Source organism: Notolepis coatsorum (genome assembly GCF_963971535.1).
Source record: "Notolepis coatsorum genome assembly, chromosome: 18".
In the NCBI taxonomy this organism is placed as follows: Eukaryota; Metazoa; Chordata; class Actinopteri; order Aulopiformes; family Paralepididae; genus Notolepis; species Notolepis coatsorum.
In genome coordinates this window covers 46,714,995-46,730,530 of record NC_140182.1, presented here as the reverse complement: position 1 = coordinate 46,730,530, position 15,536 = coordinate 46,714,995, and positions in this window count along the sequence as shown.

The following is a 15,536-nucleotide window of genomic DNA, read 5'->3' as shown; positions in this document are numbered from 1 at the left end:
CGGCGACATGTCGGAAGTGTCCTTGAGCGAGACACTTAACCCCCTAACTGCTGCTGATGAGCAGGTTGCCACCATGCATGGTCGCCTCTGGCATCGGTGTGTGAATGTGTGAGTGAACGGGTGAATGTGTGAGTGAACGGGTGAATGTGTGAGTGAATGGGTGATTGTGTGAGTGAACGGGTGATTGTGTGAGTGAACGGGTGATTGTGTGAGTGAACAGGTGATTGTGTGAGTGAACAGGTGATTGTGAAGCGTTTGGATGAAAAGCAATACATAATGGTAAATGGTCCATTTACCATTTGAAAAAACTCTTAATTCATGGAAAGTTTACCCAGACAACAGTCTGCATGCTACTAGTAGTAAATCGAAGACCCTTCCACAACTCTGAGAGTGTGGCAAGCCAAAGAATGCCCCCCCCCCCCTCCCTCACAGAGAGCGAGGAAGAGGGAGGCCTGGGTGTTGAGAGATTTGAGATGTGTTGGGGGACATGGGTTTGACTGACAGCTGTGATATCGGTGAGATGTCAGCTGTGGGTTATGAAAGAGCCAGGGCCCTGGCACTTACAGGTCAAGGACACATATGAAGCCAAAGTATGGGGACTCTAAGCCTGGTCTGCTCCAGACCTGATGATAACATGCCTCCTTGTTTAGATGGTCTGGTAGGGGATGAAAGCGGTGGAGGGGGTGGGGGGGCAGTGGGTCCCAACAATCATGTCAACATTAATGTCTTATTGAATCCATGTACTGTATGTTGTGTCTGGAACGGCCACACCACTGCATTATTGAGAAAGAAATGTTCATGTACGATATTATGCTAATGAAATGCTAATCAAGTGAAATAATTAAGAAATTGAGGAAGAGGGAAGAGAGGGATAGAAAAATATATACAGAAAAGAAAGAAAAAAATATATATACAGTAGGCCTATATAGAGAGAGAAGGGTGAGAGTACTTAAATGAGAAAATTATCAGGTACACGAAGAAGCGAGGCCACCAAACGCGCGGTTGTGTAGAAGAGCCTCATTAGCCCACCTTGCGGCGCTCAGCCTGGCCTTTGAAGTGCTTTGAGGTGCATCATCCCAGGAAACATCGTTAATCCACGTGTTAATCAAGTGTGCTCCTGAGCCGGCGTCTGAAAGTGCCCCTCTTCACTCCTGGGACAACTCCAGAGCTATCAAAGGAAACGGCCGTGGCATCAAAACTCCACAGGAGGTAGCCTTACCACTGTATATAAAGATCAAATGCATCACAACACAAAATAGGGAATATTCCATATTATTTGAAAAATTTCACTTTTACGACTTTGTTGTCAGATTCCTTCTGGTGAGACGACTCATGAATGGATGTTTCTAGAAAACATTCATAAGGCTACATAATGCTACATACATTGACATAAACAAGCAACCGCCGGACCCGCAGCGCAACTTTGGCGCAGTCTGGTGTGGAATTTGAAAGTTGTTTGGCAGTGTTAATTCCGTCAGCTATTTTTGATTTTAGTTTTCGTCTTAGTCATGTCTTAAAATGCTCTTTTTAGTTTTCATCATATTTAGTCACCTTTATCTATTTTCCGTTTAGTCAAGTTTTAGTCAACTACAGGTCAGAGCATTTTAGTTTTAGTCTTTTTTGTTTAGTTTCGATTTAGACTTTTTTGTTTTGTTTCTAAACAAAAAAAGCTAACGTTAGTGCTAGCTGGTTAGACTCATGTAAGCTATGTAATGTGTTCTATTGTGGTGGATCAACATAATTAACCCATGGAATTATGTGTTGGGGATAAGGGTTCCGCACCGACAATTATGTTTGTTACTTTCCTGTCTGTAAACGAGTTCCTGTTAGCTAGCAAGTAAACAGAGGGTTGACGTGGAAGTTGATGTTGAATAAACGTTTAGCATTGTCTTTCGACACCCCACCTCCGACTCCTATTCTTCGGCGCTACACTATGTTATTATTGATGCTGACGTTATTAGATGTAGTTGCGGAAATTAATCAAAGCACTTGCGCTGCGCACATAGGAAACGGAAATGCTGCAATAATAATAACATGAATTATTCTAAAAGTTGTAATTATTTTGTCTCGTCTTAAAATTAGAGATTTCAAAAAACATTTTACTTTGTAAACTACATTTTGTGTCGTCGTTTTTAGTCAACGACATTGCATGAATCATTTAGTCACGTTAGTGTCACATGATTTCCATTAACACATTGAGTGCCAGCCACGAGAAATCTTGTTATTTCATGCCATGCGTTGAGTGCCAGGGACGAGAAATCTCGTTATTTAATCGTTATTGCTTTTATTAGCGATATCCATTCATTTTTCATCAATCTAGCCTCACGTTACCATTGGGACTGTCTATGAGCTCGAACAGGGAAAATACCGCCCCCTATCGTCTCCCGGATGGTAATGCACCCATTGGATTGGACTCAATGAAAATGTATGAGAAAAAAATTATCCGGATTCCACATTTAACTTCTCAGGCATGTAACCCGAGCCGATCGGATTCATTGTGGACCCTCAGAACAGAGTGGAATATGTGTTTCGTGTACCACGCGATAAATAAACGCGATCAATATTTGGAATGGCGATCAGGAATTGGAATAATCTATGTTACCAGTCTTGGGGTAATCAGATGTATTTTTCACATATATCTCAACGTGTCTGTGTGTGTGTGTGTATGCGTGTAAGACATTAGCGCTGACCAGGAAATAGATAATCGATTTTTCAGCTCGCTTCTCTAGCGTGCATAAGTACACAAATACTATCGATAATCTAGCGTTTATTTCAAAACGATTCATAAATAGGCCAAAAAATGACAACGTGTTTTGTGTATTCCACTAAAGAGCTATTATCACAAAAAAAAATTCTGGACATTTTCTAAAACTTCAGTTTTTTTCAAAATGGTATAAAACGGAAATGTACCGATGAAAAAACAATCCGTTTCATACATGTTGACTGCAAGCAAGTCATTGATAAGCGACGGGCGTATTAGACACATAGCCATAATATAGAATATAGAAATAGCTCCGCGAAAATCATGAAATATCGGAAAATCAGTCTCAAATGGCCGGCATTCAAGCAATAAATAGTGCGCCTCCTGCTGGCACTCAAAGTGTTAACGTGACGTCTTGTCTCGTTGTCGTCAGGGGGAAAAGCTTCGTTGACGACCATATTTAGTCATCATTTTCATTGACTAAATTAACACTGTTGTTTGGTTAACGTCGCATTTACTCACTAACGCTAGCAGCCCATATATCATCCCGACCTTTGAAGGCCATACCGTGCTTAAGGTTTTAAGCTAGCGTGAAGTCCGAGCGGGAGAAAGTAGCTAGAAGCCCGGTACGTGATCCGCGCATGTGTCCCACTAAACATCTAGGTCATCCATGATTGAGTGAGTGATCACACATGTCGTCCATGAGTGATTTTACCACAATTTGCCATGTGCTCCAATTTCTATTCAATTAAAGTGATATGTTTTGCATTATGTCATAATACACATTCATATCTATATTATGTAGCCTACATTAGTTATTATCATTTATATTATGTCCCTGTGGTGAGACCAAAAACTAATTTCCAATCTTGGCTTGACAACTAATTTAATTGAACATATCTCAAGTCCCGCCCTCTTTTCTTGATCCTCCAATCACAACTGTTGTTTCCATCTGAGAAAGGTTTACAGTAAAGCAGGGATCTGCAGGGATCTGTTTTACTTCAAGATCCTGCCACTAGCTTTACAGGACCGTACCAGTGTAATTGTGACTCCTCACCATCACCAGAAACTGTCCCTGTCTTTAATACATTTTGTGTGCCTAGATGTATAAGATTTCAGCATATCCTTTTCACACTGCCATACATTGGATACATTCGGCACTCTAGCGGCTAAGGGTAAGTGGCATTGTTCGTCTAGCAGTGCCAAATTTGAGTGCTTCACTTTGAGTGCATAGTAGCATAGTAGATAGTAGTATAGACATATAGTAGCATAGTAGATAGTAGTAAAGTAGGTAAGATGGTTAGTTTTTTATGTTGTAAAGGGTGAAAAATATGCTCCATGTAACCTGAAAGCACTGTATTGTTTATATACTGTATGACTCTACTGGAATCTAGTCAAATTCATGCAGCAACTGAGAGCACCCGGGAGTTAATAACAAGCGCACCCAACTGAATGTGAGTTACATACTGTAAGCCTACAGTAGCAATTTTTCAACAACTTTCAAGTCTCATGGAGTATTCTCCACCCCTTTTCAACATTAATAGCAGTTTGAATGGCGTTTAGTGAGGTAAGCTGAGATATCAGCTAAAACACACACCGGATACGCCTAGGGCAATCTCCGGTAACGGCGAAAAGTAAAAATTGGTATGGTCATTTAAGACATTCTTAAAACCAGTGAAATTCTCTCATACCAATTGGCAGATTTCATACATTTTTAACAAAAACTATTTTAGACTCAATACATGATTAAATTACTTTTGATGCAGATCTTTTTTTTGCAGTGTGAAATATGAAGGATGGGGCTGGGAGGCTGACTCCTCATGACCCCCCCCCCCCCCCCCCCCCCCCCCCCCCCCCGCTCTTCAGTCGCCACCTCTGATGAATGTGTCGCCTGCCTCTACCTCCCAGCAAACAGGAAACAGTCTCTCCCCTCCTCTCCTCTTCTCTCTCCACTCCTCTCCACTCTTCTCCTCTCCCATCTCCTTCCCCTCCTCTCCTCTCCCCTTCTCATCTCCTCTCCCCTCCCCTCCTCTCCTCTATCCCTTCCTCTCTCCCCTCCTCTCCTATCTCCCCTCCTCTCCTCTCTCCCCTCCTCTCCCATCCCCTCCTAGCCTCTCTCCCCTCCTATCCTCTCCTCTCTTCTCTCCCCGCCTCTCCTCTCCTCTCCTCCCCTCTCCTCTCTTCCCTCCTCTCCTCTCTCCCCTCCTCTCCCCACCTCTCCTCTCCCCTCCTCTCTCCCCTCATCTCTCCCCTCCTCTCCTCCCCTCTCCTCTCTTCTCTCCCCTCCTCTCCCCTCCCCTCCCCGCCTCTCCTCTCCTCCCCTCTCATCTCTTCCCTCCTCTCCTCTCTCCCCTCCTCTCCCCACCTCTCCTCTCCTCTCCCCTCCTCTCTCCCCTCATCTCTCCCCTCCTCTCCTCTCCTCCCCTCTCCTCTCCTGCCCTCTCCTCTCTTCTCTCCCCTCCTCTCCCCTCCTCTCCCCTCCCCTCCCCGCCTCTCCTCTCCTCTCCTCCAAGGCCTGTGGGCCGCTCTGAGGCCTTAGTCTCCCCCTGCTGTGCCGACGACTCTCCCTTCTCACTTCAATTAATGAGCCATAAATAACCCAATGAAGGTGTCAACAAAGAGCGCAATTTATCACGGCTTTCACCGCTGCACTTCATGTGACGAGAAAACTCATTCCCCGCCTACAGCCCCCCCCCACACACCCCCAAACAGAGACAATACAAAAAAGGAAGGGGAGAGATTTATTCCTCGACCAACGCTCCAACCCTAGAATTCATCTTGCGCCAGAGCTCTCACAGGTGCGGCGATTTGACAAATATACTAGGAACAGTGTTGCCCGCACCTTTGTTAGGGTTTCACAGTCAGACTAGCCATAAATTTGTCTAAGAGCAGGGGGACATTCTCACTGAGCTCCCCAGAGGCTGCCAAGCAGCCGGGTTTGAAGACGCTTCTTTCTGCATCAGCCTGCTCCCTGGTTGTGGATCACAGAAGGCCAAAAAGCAAACACAAACAAACAGGAAATTCTACTGAAAAAACACAGAGCAGCGGTAAGAATTGCTTTATCAGTGTGTCCCATAAATGTCACTTTGAGTCAACAATAAAGAAGAAATATACAGTACTGAATAATAGACTCTCCCCTGAACTGAACGGCTCCTGGAATCCTGCAGCAAGGCGAGCGGAGAGGTACTGTACGACGCTGGAGAAAACTCCTTGAATAATATATGACAGCTTGGTTTTGGAATCCAACATGAAAAGTGATGACGTGAGTACAAACTCAGCTATGCTTCATCTTAGAACCCCCCCCCCATCCCCACCCCGTCCCCAACCCCCAAATCTAAAATCCAAGGCTTAAAAAGTAATGTCGGTCTTCACAGTGCCATCATTTGCAGAGGCAGAAAAATAAACAGGAGCTCGTCGGTTACATTTGAATGCAAGTGTTTTTAGCCTTGGAGCTAAGCTGAAGCGGAGTGCATAATATGAAGCCTTGCTAAACCAATTAATGGTTCCTGTTAAAACCCACTCATCTTCAGAGAGAATGTCTTCCTGAATAATACAGAGAGAGACGTCCCCTCAGCGACAGGCAGCCCCCCCCACACACACAGCAGCTCTGATGGAGACTAACAGATTGCCACTTGAATCTGGCGGCTCTTCTCACACAACAAACAGCAACTCATAGATCTTGCTTAACGTTGAGGATGACAGAAGTCTTAACGTCGGCACTGGAGTGAATCCCCCTGATCTGAGCACCTCCTCAGACACTTTGATGCTGTTTTTTTTTTAAATACATACTGTACTTCATTAACTAGAACTCAGAAGGATAATACAACATTGAGGGTTTGAGGCTATTCAATTTAAAACGAGAGAAGAGGTAAAGGAATGACGTCAAATTCATAACACGCCATGGGGACAGTAAGCACTACTATCGCACAAAAACACAGCATTGATGCAATTTCACAAGCCACCCCCCCAGTGATATATAAATGTCCAGCAACTATAATCAGTCTGGGTTACAGACGCGGCCAGAAAGCGGCGATAAATGACATGTCCCAAAATCACGCTGACATTTTCCCTTATCAAGCAGCAGGCACTGGCGTGGTGAGAGCCGGCTTGTCAGTCAGAGGCAGACAGGCCTCACACCTTATCACAAGGGCACTCAGCCTCTCCGGAGCTAATGCTGGGGGCTGAGGATGGTAGAGCCGGGGCTAAGCCTGGCCTGGGAGGGACCGGGGCTGAGTCTGGCCTGGGAGGGACCGGGGCTAAGCCTGGCCTGGGAGGGACCAGGGCTGAGTCTGGAGCGGAACCCAGGGCTAGAGCTACAGGACAGGAGCGCAGGCTTCTGGTTCTTCAGAGGAAGAGGAAGAAACTGATGCTGGGCAGCAGCTGTGGCTGGAGCTGACTTTAAAAAGCAGAATCTGTGATTCAAAAACTTAGCAAACGGAGGAGCCCCACCATCAAAAGGGAGAAAAATACAAAAGAAGGAAAGAAAAAAGAAAGAAAGAAAAACAAAGAAATGGAGCCATGTTTTCATGCTCTAGTTGATTTAATGAGCTCTTGATTAACTCTGGACAAAAAAAGGCGAGACAGTACCCCCTAATAGGCAAAACAATTATATGAATAGTTATCACTATGAAACTTTCCCAGTTTGATGTACATATAAACTAAGAAAGAATATATTGCAAGTTTTCAGAATTGTATGTTTATATATGCAAATGAGGCACATCCTCATTAAATATGCCACATTTGCATATATTGCCAAGACACGAATCACCAACATGGATAATGCCAGATTTAAAAACTTGGTTTCATTTTGTTGATAGATTCAAAACAAAACTTTTTCCAGAAGGGATTGATGTCCTCTTATCAGCCCATACATCAGGAAATACTGTCTAAATCGATGTTTGCCTAGTTTTGGTATAAAATGTACTATAAACCTGGCTATGAATGATATATCAACAAACCCTTCTGTAATTAGAAGCAGGATATGGATGGGAGGAATGTGGAAAGTGTGTGTAGGTACTAGGGAAATGGAGTCCCATGTATTTGTGTGTACTGTAAGTCAAATGCATAAAAACTCATTTTTGAGAAAACACCCTCAAAGTTCTGTATTGTAATTGTGATCTATGGACACAATCAGACAAAATGAAGTAAAATAAACAACTAATTGTCTGTTTTCGATATTTTATTGCCACTAGTTTGAAATAAGACATGTTAAGGAAGCAAAATATAACAAAATCTCAATATCGTCAAAAAAAAGCAAAAAGGCGATTTCGAGGGTACTGTCTCGCCTTAAATTGATCATGTTTACACAAATTGGAGTAAAACAAAACCTATATTGTAATTTACAATGGATTGAGAAAGTAAAAAAATTGGTTAAAACTTACAAATCTAACTCATTAAGAATGAGTGAATATGGTCAAAGAAATGTTGCGGATAGTGACTTTAAAGCTGTACATAAGGCTAATGCTGCACCCCCACTAGCCTCCTCTTCCTCCTCTTCATCCCCACTGCTCATCCTCTTTAAGGCTAATGCTGCACCCCCACTAGCCTCCTCTTCCTCCTCTTCATCCCCACTGCTCATCCTCTTTAAGGCTAATGCTGCACCCCCACTAGCCTCCTCTTCCTCCTCTTCATCCCCACTGCTCATCCTCTTTAAGGCTAATGCTGCACCCTCACTAGCCTCCTCTTCCTCCTCTTCCTCCCCACTGCTCCTCCTCTTTAAGGCTAATGCTGCACCCCCACTAGCCTCCTCTTCCTCCTCTTCCTCCCCACTGTTCCTCCTCTTTAAGGCTAATGCTGCACCCCCACTAACCTCCTCTTCCTCCTCTTCCTCCCCACTGCTCCTCCTCTTTAAGGCTAATGCTGCACCCCCACTAGCCTCCTCTTCCTCCTCCTCTTCCTCCCCACCCGCTCCTCCACCCGACATCTCCCTCGGAAGCAGACACAGAGTGGAAAATTAAATATTTAAGGTTGATAATGACGCTCTTCATTAACATGTGATTCCCGAATAAAAATTGGAATACATAAATAAAGAAATAATAGAATGCCTGTGAGTGGACATCTTGGATGAGTTTCATGGGGGAGTGGAGAGGGAGTGAGGGGCTTTTCTTGGTCAGGGAGAGAGGGAAGGAGATGGAGTGGTCTGTGGAGAGAAATTGGGAAAATATGGCAGGAGGGGAATGAATTTGACACAGATCTACTGTACATTATCCAGAGATGTTCACAGCTCTTTCCTGGACTCACTACAGTGTTATTCTCCATAGTGTTTTACATCATTTTGCTAGATTTATTAGACAGTAGCACATACGTAGGTGAAATTCATATATGTAAGCAACTACACATCATAGTGTAAGTCACGTCCAGGTTCTATACTTACCAAATACTCACAACTATCTACACTGGAGTGATGACATGTGCTTGTGTTGTGCTTGGAGCTATAGACAGACATTTCCAAAGGTAGATAGAATCAAGATTAGGGTCATTTCAGTTTCTGTCAAGAAAGTCAGTCAGAGACCATACCATTTACATTTAGCAGTTTCCCTTTGCAGCCCCCACGAGTCTCTTTGCTTCGTATATAGTCAAGTGAAGTGTTTAGATGTGTGATGGTGGAAGTGGCGGTGATGGGTGATGGAGGTGATTGTGGTAGTGGTGGTGGTGGTAGTGTTGGTAGTAGTGGTGATGGTGGTGGAGATGGTAAGGGTGGTGGTAGTGGTGGTGGTGGTGGTGATGGTGATGATGATGGTAGTAGTAGTAGTGGCAGTGGTAGTAGTAGTGGTGGTGGTGGTGATGATGATGATGATGATGATGGTAGTTGTAGTGGTGGCAGTGGTAGAAGTAGTGGTGGTGGTGGTGATGATGATGGTAGTAGTAGTGGTGGCAGTGGTTGTACTAGTGATGATGGTGGTAGTGTTGTAGATGGTGGTGGTAGTAGTAGTGATGGTGGTGGTAGTGGTGGTGGTAGTAGTAGTGATGGTGGTGGTAGTAGTAGTGATGGTGGTGGTAGTGGTGGTAGTAGTAGTGTAACTGAGGTTACACTACTGGAAGGAGTTCGATATGGATCGCTCTGGTGGTCATGCATTTGAATACAATACCCCACCGCTTCTCGGTTCCTCTTCCTCTCTTTATATACAACAGGCCAAAACAGTCCATGCCTGTGGAGTGGAATGGCTTGTCGCCGAGTCGGAGGCGACAGGGGGGTAGGTCAGCCATCCGTGGTATGCTGGGCTGCGCGCGCCACTTTCGGCAGTCTAGACAGGTTCACTGGAAGCGTCGCACCGCTTCTCTTCCTTGAAGTATCCAATAGCGACGTCTGATCTCCGCGAAGACTCTCTCTGCTCCTGCGTGGTGTACATCCTCGTCGTATTTCTTTATGATCAGCTCTGTGACCTTGTGTCGGCTGTTCAAGACTATCGGGTACTTAATGTCATCCGGTAGATCGGGGGCTCTCCGCAGGCGACCACCCACTCTGATGAGATTATGGGCGTCACTCTCGGGTGCCAGGTGGAGCAGTCTGCTGTCTGATGGGACGGGCTTTCCTCCCTGTAAACAGTCTAGCTCATCGGGGAACGAGTCTCTCTGGGCTCGTTGTAGTAGAAGAAGTTCTGCTTCTTCGTAGTCAGCTGCTGAAATGTCAGTGGTGGACTGAATCTCTGGGTGGTGCCACAGGAATGTCTTTAGCTGCGCACTCTGTAGGGTAATGCAGTCATCTATGTTGGGGTCTGTGGAGGCGACTGTGCTCAGTCCACAGAACATAGGTTTCTTGTTCTCAGCCTCCTCTTTACTTGCTTCCCGTGGGGTGGGCGTAGGCCACTCTTCTTCCGGGAGCTTGAGGAATTCTGGTCCGTCACTGTAGATGTTGCGACGGGTGAGGTCATCCAGGGACATTCCCCGGGTGATGACGTCAGCTGGGTTGTGTTTGGTGTCCACATACCGCCAGCTCGCTGCTTCTGTTAACTCTTGAATCTCGGTGACTCTGACTCCCACGAAGACTTTGTATCTGCATGAATCAGACTTGATCCATGTGAGTACTGTCGTGGAATCTGACCACAAGATTGTTCTGTGCACCGGAATGGTGAGTTCACGTTGGATTAACGTGGCTAGATGCGCTCCTGCTAGGGCTGCGCAGAGCTCTAGACGCGGGATAGATTGTTGCTTTCGTGGGGCTATTCTTGAGCGAGCCAGGATGAAAGCGGTGTGTATCTCTCCTCCCTTCTCTTGGGCACGCAAGTAGGCCACCGATCCATAGGCTACTTCGGAGGCGTCACTGAAGACGTGTAGATCCATCTTGCATGTCTCTGGCCTCACTGTGGATGGGAAGTAGCTGCGGCGTATATTAACGCCTGGGAGTGAGCGGAGCTCCGTCTCCCACTCTCTATGTGGAGGCAAGGTGTGCGGGTATTGGGTCGTCCCAGCCCTGGTCCTTGTCCCATAGTGCTCGTACAATCATCTTTGCCCTGGTGGTGTAAGGTAGAATACATCCCAACGGGTCATATTGTGTGGCGAGTGTTCTGTACACACTCCGTCTGGTGGTCGGTGTCGCCGTCGACCTTCCCTGCTCTGGAGTCAGGGGTTTGTGTCTATAGTGGAGCGAGTCTGTTTTGAAGCGCCAGACTAGTCCTAGTGTTTCTTGGGCTTCTCCTGGGATGGTCGCCATCCAGGTCTCGCTGCTGGCAGCCTTGTCCGCGGGGGAGAGGCTGCGCAATACGTGCGGGTCACTGCTGGCCCACTGCCTGAGATCAAAGCCGCCTTTGATCAGGGAGGCGCGTAGCTTGATTAGGAGAGCCTCGGCTTCTTCTTGAGTCGAAACGCTTTGTAAACAGTTGTCCACGTAGAAACTGTTCTTCACACTGTGTCGGACCTCTTCATCTGCTGCTGGGTCCTCTGCGACCTCTGGGTTGAGGTTGCGCAATACTGGGGGGTCGCTGCTGGCCCGCTGCCGGAGATCAAAGCCGTCTTTGATCAGGGAGGCGCGGAGCAGCGCACGACGTCGCCAGTCAATTTTCTTCTCGACATGTTGCAGGAGTGTGGTGTCTCCTTCTGTCGTTCTGGAGTGGAGGCAGCTAGTGGCTGCTGTTTGGTTGAGAGATTTAGCGAGGGGGCCTTGTAGTGTCCACCCTAGGCGGGTCTCGACTGCTGCAGGACAGCCTCGGGGTCCTGTATGGACTCCGTCAATCGGGACTATGAGTTCTGCATGGTCGGAGCCTATCAGCAGGGTCGGGGTGGCGCCGTCTATGAGCGGGATAGGTAGTTGACGCAGGTGCACATATTTATCCATCAGCTTGGCGATGGGGTAGGTGTACTGCGATAGTCCTATTTCTTGGCTGGTGAAAGCATTTGTAATCCTATACCGTCGCTCTGGCTGCCCGCTTGCTGCGATAGTGAAGGAGACATTCTCGCCCTTTATCGTCTTTAAATCTCTTCTTATTGTCCGAATCGTCATTTGGTTCTCGCTCCCCCGCAGTCCCAGCTGGGCCGCAGCGGACGCGAGCAGAAGGGTCTTCTCTGACCCGTCATCAAGGACGGCGTAAGTGTCCATGACTTTATCTTGGTAGCTCAATGTCACACGGACTACCTTTAAGAGCACTTGGGCGCCGCTGCTGCTGGCAGGGTCAATGTACATGACACTTGCCTTGGTGCTGCTCGATGGTGCAGGTGAAGGCCGTCTTCTGTTACTGTCGTGTAGTATATCTAGATGGGCTCCGTCACACCGACTGCACCTTTTCTTTAGGCGGCATTCGGCTGCCATGTGACTGCGCGCACATCGGTAACAGCGCCTGTTGGACTTTATCCATTGACTCACTTCTTCTGCATTCATCTTTGTGAACAGGTCACATTGTGACAGCCAGTGTTCTTTCTCACAGTAGGGGCACACCATCTTCCACTTCTCTTTTCTCGAGGGGGTACTGTGGCTCTTACTGCTCGGTACTGACTCTGATTGGTGCATGACAGTCACCGATCTTCTTCCATCATTTATTCTCCTGGGTCCCTCTCTGGAGCTTGGCGTGCTCCGCCCGAACGTATCCAGTCGTAAGCTGCTGACTTCTCTCGCCAGGAAGTCGGCTAGATCAAGGAGGGATGGCTCGGGGCCGTTAGGATCCCGGTAGTCTCTCTGCCGCCTAAAACGCTCTTGTCTTGCGGGTGGCAGCTTCTCCAAAATCCTCTCGACGTTGGAGTTGGCGTATAGCTCATGCATGCCCTTTTCCCGTTGCGCTCCCAGCATCCCTACCAGGGACTGCACTTTGATTGACAGGTCGTCTAATGAGCGATTGTCTGTTGCTGGGGGTAGGCGATCAATATGCCTTATCTCTTGGATTACGTAATCCCATATACGTCCATATCTCTGGTCCAGCGCTGCTAGAGCCGCGGTGTATGGGGTCGTAGAGGTGGCATAGGCTAGCGCTATATTGTGCGCTCGCGGTACTTTCAGGTGCTTCAGTAATATTGCATACTTGTGGCGTTCATCAGCGACATCCACCATCATTGTCTCTAAGCACATCCGGAGCTCCGTGTACTGTGCTCGATTCTCATAGGTGAAGTCGGGAAACGACGGCGTGGCAATGTATGACGCCGTGGATGGCTGATACATCGGCGAGCGTTGGGGGAGAGACCTCCTAGGCGAGTCTCCTCTTGCGCCTCTCTGTGGGCTGGTACCGACAGGGTACCATGGCCCGCTGGTCCAGGTGCTATTCCTCGGGGCTGGTCGTGCGTCGTGCTCACCCGTGAATAGAGTCGGGGGTCTGTAGCGCAGCTCCGCGGGGGTATAGCCTGGGCTGTACTGGACCTCCTGGTCCGGTGGAGTACTGTGCTGTCGTCGGGCTTGGTTCTCCTCCTCTCCCTCTTCTTCTTCTATCAGGTCCTCTAGATCCTGTAGTCGTTTATTTAGCTTCTCCGCAGTGTATGCCGCTCCTTCCTTGTAGCTGGGTCTCGCTTGGACCGGTCTGGGAAGGGGGTCTGCGGGGGGTATAGGCTTGGTCTGTTGGTCAAGTTCAGGGTCGCTTGCTCGGTTAGGAGACGCTGCCCTTGACTGTTGTCTCGACGAGTTCCTTGAACCCCTGGCGGAGGGAGAGGGTGTTGCCTTGAGGATCAGCTGCTCCATTAGCTGCGCTTGTAACTTGTCGCGCTCGACTTCGCGCTTGGTGAGATCTGCTTCTCTTTGGGCACCGGCAGCGGCGCGCTGGGCGTCGGCCCGGTCTCTTGCCATATTCTCTTCCGTCTGAAGGCGTCTCATCTCCAGGCGTATGCGCTCTTCTTCGCTCCGTTGCTGTGCTTGGAGTCGATCGCGTTCGCCCTGAAGTCGATCGCGTTCACCCTGAAGTCGATCGCGTTCGGTAGAGGCTGTCAGGCTGACGAGGAACGCCTGTTGTAGCATCCTCTCTGCTTCGCTGGGGGAAGACGGTTGTAGAGGTGAGCCGCTCCTGGGTGAGCCGCTCGTGGGGGAGTCCTGGAGCTCTATTTCCTCGGCGCTCTCCTCCTCTTCTTCCGTGCAGAGTTCTCTCTCTGTAGGGTTGTCTTCCTCCCGGGGCTGGTCGGGGACTACTTCTTCGGTATTGGCGGGGGGTAAAGGCATGTCAGCTCCCTCCTGGTCCCCACCGTGAGCTTGGTCAGTTACATTAGAACCCACTAGGGCCTCTGTGGTCGGGGAAACCTGGTCGTTAAGGTCAGACATAATTTTACTTTCTACTTTTACCGCGTTTACCGTTTGTCGAAGGCTAGGTAGTTGACTGACAGCGTAATCCTCTAAGTACTGAGGTGGCTGTCGTCTGCGCTGCGGGCGTTCTACGTTAGGAGGACCGTTTCGTGGAGTGTTCATCATAGGCCATTTCAATATTAATAACACTATATTAATATTACACTAGTTACCCTCCGGCTCGAAGGACCAATTGTAACTGAGGGGTACAATTCCCTGACTGTATTGATAAGTATGGTATTATTAAACCACTACCTCTTGTACTTTAACTTCTGGCCATCCAGTACATGATATAGATATGATGAACACTTTCCCACCTGATGAAACGAAGTCCACACAAATGTATAAATCAAATATTTTATATAGCAAAGGGTATATACAACGTTCACTTAATGACATTTATGATTTGAAATGCACTTGTATGGCAAATGAGTATTCGTAGGTAAATCAACATTGAATGTCCAATCTCTGGTTATGCAGGGAGTAAGTATACAACCCGGTTCTTTAGGGAACTATAGCGATGGTACTTAAATGATTATAGCTGGATACACTAAGGGGGGGGGGGTCCCGCTGGTTGTAAGACAGTAGGGGGGGGTTAGAAGAGCCGCTGGCGGTATCCCATCTGGCCGACGATTTCTTGGGAGAATTCAGAGTCCTGAACACGATGCCCACAGAACCTCGGTCCGCAGATGAATACAGCTGGACCCTCTGGTGGACGGTAGCTGCCGGTCCACAGATGAAGAGACGTGAGGCGACCTCACTTGGTGTAGAGCGCCGTCTCACCTGCACTCCTCTCCGGGGGGTAGTTCCAACACTCAGCAGTGTTGGCCGTTATCCATGGAATAATCAAAGCACCCAAAGCATGTAGATAATCCAAGCCGTGGAAGGCTCGCCGTCGTCCGGGTAAAGTAATCCAATGTACAGGTCCACTCGTCCTGGCCCGGAGCTCCTCGGATGCAAGCACCACACGTGGTCTGCCCAGCCTGGTTAAGACTCCAGATAACGTCAGGAACGATGGGGGGTACTGCTCACTTTATAACTCTAACCGAACGATGCACCATACATAATAGACTATTATTAACTTAATAGAAATACGTCCAACTCGACGGTATAGTGCCAAACTATGACAATTCAACTATTAATCCACACGAT